Source organism: Bubalus bubalis, chromosome 4 (genome assembly GCF_019923935.1).
Source record: "Bubalus bubalis isolate 160015118507 breed Murrah chromosome 4, NDDB_SH_1, whole genome shotgun sequence".
Lineage (NCBI taxonomy): Eukaryota > Metazoa > Chordata > Mammalia > Artiodactyla > Bovidae > Bubalus > Bubalus bubalis.
Genome location: NC_059160.1, coordinates 96,452,319 through 96,458,485, shown reverse-complemented (window position 1 = coordinate 96,458,485; position 6,167 = coordinate 96,452,319).

The following is a 6,167-nucleotide window of genomic DNA, read 5'->3' as shown; positions in this document are numbered from 1 at the left end:
TGGAAGAGTTGAGTTTGCTTACCCTCCTCCCCAGGTTTGGGTTGATCTGTTCTCAGCTTTAATTGCTGCATTCATGAAATCTTGCCATAATCATTTCTTTAACCTCTGCGCAATTCAGAAATATTTGACTGTAGTGGCTGCCAAGGTTCTGGCTCATGCTTTAGTCATTGCCTGACTGTACCATTCTGAGACTAGACTCCTGGCTGCCCTTCCCATTTATCTGCCAAAACCCTATAGCCCATTTCAAGAATTTTCTTTTTTTCAGTTTCTCTGTGAGTTTCAGGTTAACCTGTTATTTGGTCAGTTTCATTGCTTATCTTTGTCTAGAGATTATGTTTTAACTTCCTACTTGTTGGAAGCTTGCTATCTCAGGACTGTCACCCTGATGTACTAATCAAATTTTGGCTTGGTACTCTGGTGTATTTCTCATAAACTCTCTTGTCCTATTTCCCCTTCCCTCAATGACCTTTTCAGCTGATGTCATATTTGGGCTGGTTGCCCCAAGAAATGGGAGAGGTTGGGTATGATGATACTAAGCAAACATCCCTAGGCCATGTCAAATCATAAAATGATAGAATCTTAAAGTTGGGAGGGTACTTAAAGTTTGGTTAGTTCAACTTGCCTGCCAGTCAATGCAAGAATTTATTCTACAGCAACCATAACCCCCTCTCTTGCTTATACCCTTTCAAGCAGGGAGAATTCATTAGCTGGCTAAGTAAGTTGCTCTCTCATTTCCTGATCTGATAACTGGAATTTTTTTTTCTTTCATTGAGGAAAGTAAGCATTCCTTGGTCTGTGGCCACAGCCTCCAGCCTCTGCCTCCATGGCCATATTGCCGCCGCCTCTTCTGTGTGTTCCTTCCGTGACACTTATAAAGACACATGTCATTCAACAGGTCATAGGGCCCACAGGTTAGTCCAGGATGATCTCCTCATCCAAAGTCCTTAAATTAATTATATCTTCAAAATTCTTTTTCCAAATAAGGTCACGTTCATATGTTTAGGGAATTAAGATTTCGACAATGCATGTATCTTTTCTTTGGGAGGAGGGGCCCCAGTCAACCCACCAGAGTTACCAACTGAGTACTCTTGGGTGTTACAAAATTCACAGCTCAGTTGTTCTTTATCGTTTTAGGATGAACTTGATTTTATCCATCACCTTTTTCTTTCAGTGATCAAACGTTTTATGCAAACTCAGAATTCAGTGAAGAGATTTCACTTCCATGGTAGCACTTTGTAACTTAAGCGATTGGCCTGATGTATGGCACCCCACTCCAGCACTCTTGCCTGGAAAATCCCATGGACAGAGGACCCTGCAGTCCATGGGGTCGCTGAGGGTTGGGCACGACTGAGCAACTTCACTTTCACTTTTCATTTTCATGCATTGGAGAAGGAAATGGCAACCCACTCCAGTGTTCTTGCCTGGAGAATCCCAGGGATGGGGGAGCCTGGTGGGCTGCCGTCTATGGGGTCACACAGAGTCGGACACAACTGAAGCAACTTAGCAGTAGCAGCAGCAGGTCTATGTTATAATATCAGGAAAGTAAAAAGAATGATTATATTAACATTATACACTAAAACAGATAAGCAAACAACACCCTCTCCTCTTTTTTTTTAACTCTTCCCCTCCCCCGCAACCTCCCCACCCCACCCAGGATTTGTAGTTCATCAACTGTAACTCTTTTTTCTGTGATTGCTCATTCAGATTATGTTGGTATTTTTAGTTCTCCTTATTAAAAAAAAAAAAAAAAAGAAAGACTTTCTACTTTTAATTAAAATGGAAAATTTCCACCCAACATTAGGTTGACTTTGGTCTTCTGGGAAATTCTCTCGTGTAGCCTCTGTATCTGAAACACAAAGTCTTTATAAAAAATACTCTGTGATGAAAGAAAAATTATCATAATTCCAAAGGACTTGGCCTATAATTAGTTGCATTTTTAAATGAATTGCATTTGTCTTACTGTTTTTTGGAAGAATTAAATGTAATTTGTATCTCTGGGGTAAAAAGATCAACTTCTTCATGTTTGGTAACGATCATGAGGCACATTTGTCTTGTTCACACCACACAAGTCTGTCTTCTTGGTGTGAAAAATATTGACATTTGCTACCCCTTTTGTATCACATGTAAGTGATACAGGAAGGGAAAAAGGGAGAGTTAGTAATTTGTTGTCATGGAAATGAGTTAATACAAAGCTGGTGGTTTGAACTATGTCTCAAGATGCTTAGGAGGGGGAGGAGAAACGGTGACAACCTCTATAGCCTCAGGAAGCCAAAACCCTTAGAGAAATCCTGGCAGGTTTTTGTCCCCTCTCTTTCTGTCCCCTTCACATGAACATTCAGCTGTTGGACCTTCATTGATCTAACAGAGCCAGACAAGGTCCCAAGAGTCCTTAGGCTCTCTGTTCATGGCATGGCTAAGTGTGGTGTTGAGTGGGAACTGCACTGGGTCTCTGTGTTTTCTGAACAAGTATGACTCCAGTTAGATAAGAGAGACCAAACATGGAGACATTTGTAGCAGCTCCCCTTCACTCCTGGCCTTTAGATTGACTGCCCAACTTTCAGTGATGCCCTTTTTACTAGGAATGACCCTAAACCACAGAGTTGTCCTGTGCACCCCTGTCTGGATTATTGACCTTGAGTCTCATCATTAGGTGCCATTCAGTAGATTTTCAGTCACTGGCACAGGGCCGGCACACTGAATATGGACCCAAATTCAAGTTGGCCAGTCATGGTCATTTGTCTTTCTGATCATGGTGGATTGATCTAGGAGTGGCCATCTGAGCCAGACTAGACAAGCCAAAATTGTTTCCCAGAACTTTTCAAGCTGGAACTAAGAGAAGACTGTTGGCTCTATTTTGGAAGTGAAGTCGTGATTCCTTGGACCTGAAAGTGGCCACATTGGACAAAAGAATCCTTACCAGAGAGTGGAATGTAGAGTGGCAGATGGAAGTTGGAGACAGAACTTTACCGGCAGACCTCAAGTCCCCAATTCAGTTGTCCCCAAGGTTGAACTGCACTTCCAACCTTTTCTCAGCTATGAGAATCTATTCCTTTAAGGTCCTGTCACTTGACCAGGTCATCTACAGATGGGATACTCTCCCTGGAATTCATGAGACTTGCAACACACTTCTCTACATCCTTTTTGCTATGCTATGCTAAGTCACTTTAGTCGTGTCCGACTCTGTGTGACCCCTAGACTGGAGCCCACCAGGCTTCCCCGTCCCTGGGACTCTCCAGGCAAGAACACTGGAGTGGATTGCCATTTCCTTCTCCAATGCATGAAAGTGAAAAGAGAAAGTGAAGTCGCTCAGTCGTGTCTGACTCTTAGCGACCCCATGGACTGCAGGCTACCAGGCTCCTCCGTCCATGGGATTTTCCAGGCAAGAGTACTGGAGTGGGGTGCCATAGCCTTCTCCGACATCCTTTTCGGTTGAGTCCAAAAGCAGAGCTCTTTGTATTTTTGTACCTCCTCTGGCATTTTCACAGCCATTATCATACCTCAGAAGAGCTCTGGGGGTGAGTGGGGCCAACTGTCACCATTGCCATTTAAAAGGAGGAAGCAACTGCATCCCAGAAGGATCAAGGGTTTTGCTCAAGGCTGCTGAGTTAGTCCAGGACAAAACCAGCCTAAAAATTGGGTTTCCTGACTCTCAGAGCTTTATCTCTGCTCCACTTACATTTGACCAAAATCAAATGAGTCTTGTGGTTTTGTCTTCTGGCTCTTAGTCTGAGGAAACAGAGAAATGGGCCTGGGAAATGCCCCTCCAGCTGGCATATGTGGACTTGTAACAGATATACAAAGATAAGGGTGGGGCATGGGGGCCAGGCTCATTCTGCGCCTTCTCACAAAGTGGAATTGAGACAATTAGATGCTCAGCGCTAACACAGTCTGGTAGAGTCTAGAACATGACAAGAGCAACATGGGCTGAGGCTGAGGAGGATAATCTGACCTAAGGAAAAACCAAAAAATGTATGTTTCTACCATCCGTGCATGTCTTAGGAGAGAGGCCATCATGTCTGGGGCCGTTTTCCAAATCAGGAGAAGGAATTTCTCTTTGCCAGGAGGGCTGGGCAGTCTCCATGGAGGCAGACATTTGCCTGAAGAATTACTTGGCTGTATTGCTGGATGTGGTCAGCTACATTTTCCCTTCCAAAAGGTGAGGAATCAGAGATGGCTAGAGTTTCCAGATGGTTCTTCCCAGCCACGCCCCTGGGAAAAGGAGCCACTGAGACTCCATTCAGTTCAGTTCAGTTCAGTTCAGTCGCTCAGTCATGTCCGATTCTTTGCGACCCCATGAATCGCAGCACCCCAGGCCTCCCTGTCCATCACCAGTGGGGGTGGGAAATAGTTGGAGGGTGTCTTGCTGATAATCAGGTGGACCTAGGAATATACTCTGAGGCACCTCTTTCTAGCTCAGACCCCTGAAAAGAACAAGAAGCTTTATTGATAGTAATTGACTTGCTGACATTTAAGCGCTCCCAAAATTTGAAAACAAGAGAAATGGGACTGACTTTTTGAATGCTAAACTCTAATACCAATATATGTTGGATGAGATGGGAATGGTCAATGGAAAATGACAGGATGGCTTCTAAGGCTCTTGGGCTGGCTGAGAGTAGAAGATGGGGTGGTCCAAAGGGAAAGGGTGGTTGTGATGGTCAAACATGCAATCAGAGCAGAGAGACATACAGAGACAAGTTCAAACCCTGCCAGTGGAGAAGGAGACAGCCATTGGACTTTGAGCATGCAACACCATTCCTAACGCGTAAATGTACCATTGTGTTTGGAGTATTTACATCCAGTCTGTATAACCATCCCTGTGTGAGATGAATGATGCATTAGGCTAAGTTGGCCCTGCTGCCGTAAACCTTTGGCTTTACCCAGTTCCCCTTGATCTGATGTCACATTCAACAAGCAATCTCCTGACAGTTTTCTAGCTTTTGCAAGGAAGTCATGCCATCAATAAATCCTAGAGACCTCAGAGATTCTTGGCCCTTCTAATGGTGGTTGCTCGTGAAGAGTGAATAACTCGGCATTCTGATTTTTTACATTAGGCCCTTGAATGTGATTAGCATGAGCTTGCCTTGGAAGATAACTGCATGTGGTGCTGACAGAATCATTTACGAACTAATCAATTATTTGCTTTTGCTGGTCTTCGTTGCTGCACAGACTTCCTCTATCTGGAGCGAGTGGGGGCTGCTCTTCGTCGTGGTGCCTGGGTTTCTCGCTGCACTGGCTTCTCTCGTCGCGGAGCACAGGCTCCCGGCGCACAGGCTCCCGGCACACAGGCTCCAGCAGCTGTGGGACCCGGGCTTAGTGCTCCACGGCACGTGGAGTTTTCATGGACCAAGGATCAAACCCACGTCTCCGGCATTGGCAGGCGGATTCTTATCCACTGTACCACCAGAAAAGTCCCCAAATCAAGTTTTGAGCTTACCAGACTTATCATCTGACTGCTGATGATTGTCACCTTGTAAGGTAACCCTCTAAGGGCAGCTGAGAAAGCACATTTAAAACTTGAACACGTCCTTTTTGAGGGGAAAATAGATTCAGTAAGGTAAATGTGGTAGGGGTGGAGGGAACACCCAAGCCTTAGGGTGGTGCTGAAACTGTTCACAGGATGAGTGTGATAGCAGTGAGAGTATGCCTCACAGACCCTCAACCACAGGGCATGTAGCCGTGGTTGTGCTCAAATGCACTGCCTTATTTGACAGAGGCCACACTTACCGTGGACTACTTGCCGCTGATGACTAAGGCATGTCCATTCCTGGGAGACACGGGCCTCCTCTGATGCTCTGATGGCCATCTTTGACTCCCCAGCTATCTAGGCAAACCTTCTTTAGATTGCATGGCATCTTAGAATGCTTCCATCCAACCTTCCTTCTCACTCTCCTCCACTCAGAGTCAGATTTTCATCATATTCCTTACATGTGCAGTCTTATCTCAACGACTGCTTCTCAAATGTCCTGGATTAACACAAAGAGGAATGTTAACAACATACCAGCAGAAGACAGATGATGCTCTCATTTTGGGATCCTTTGAGTACAGTTTGGCAAAGAAATTATTTTCAAAGGTATGGGCAGGATATAGAGAAACCACAAGGAAGAGTGGTTGCTAAGGGCCAGTGAGGTACTCCACTCTCACTAGGCCTGAAGCAGCAAGAGGAGGAA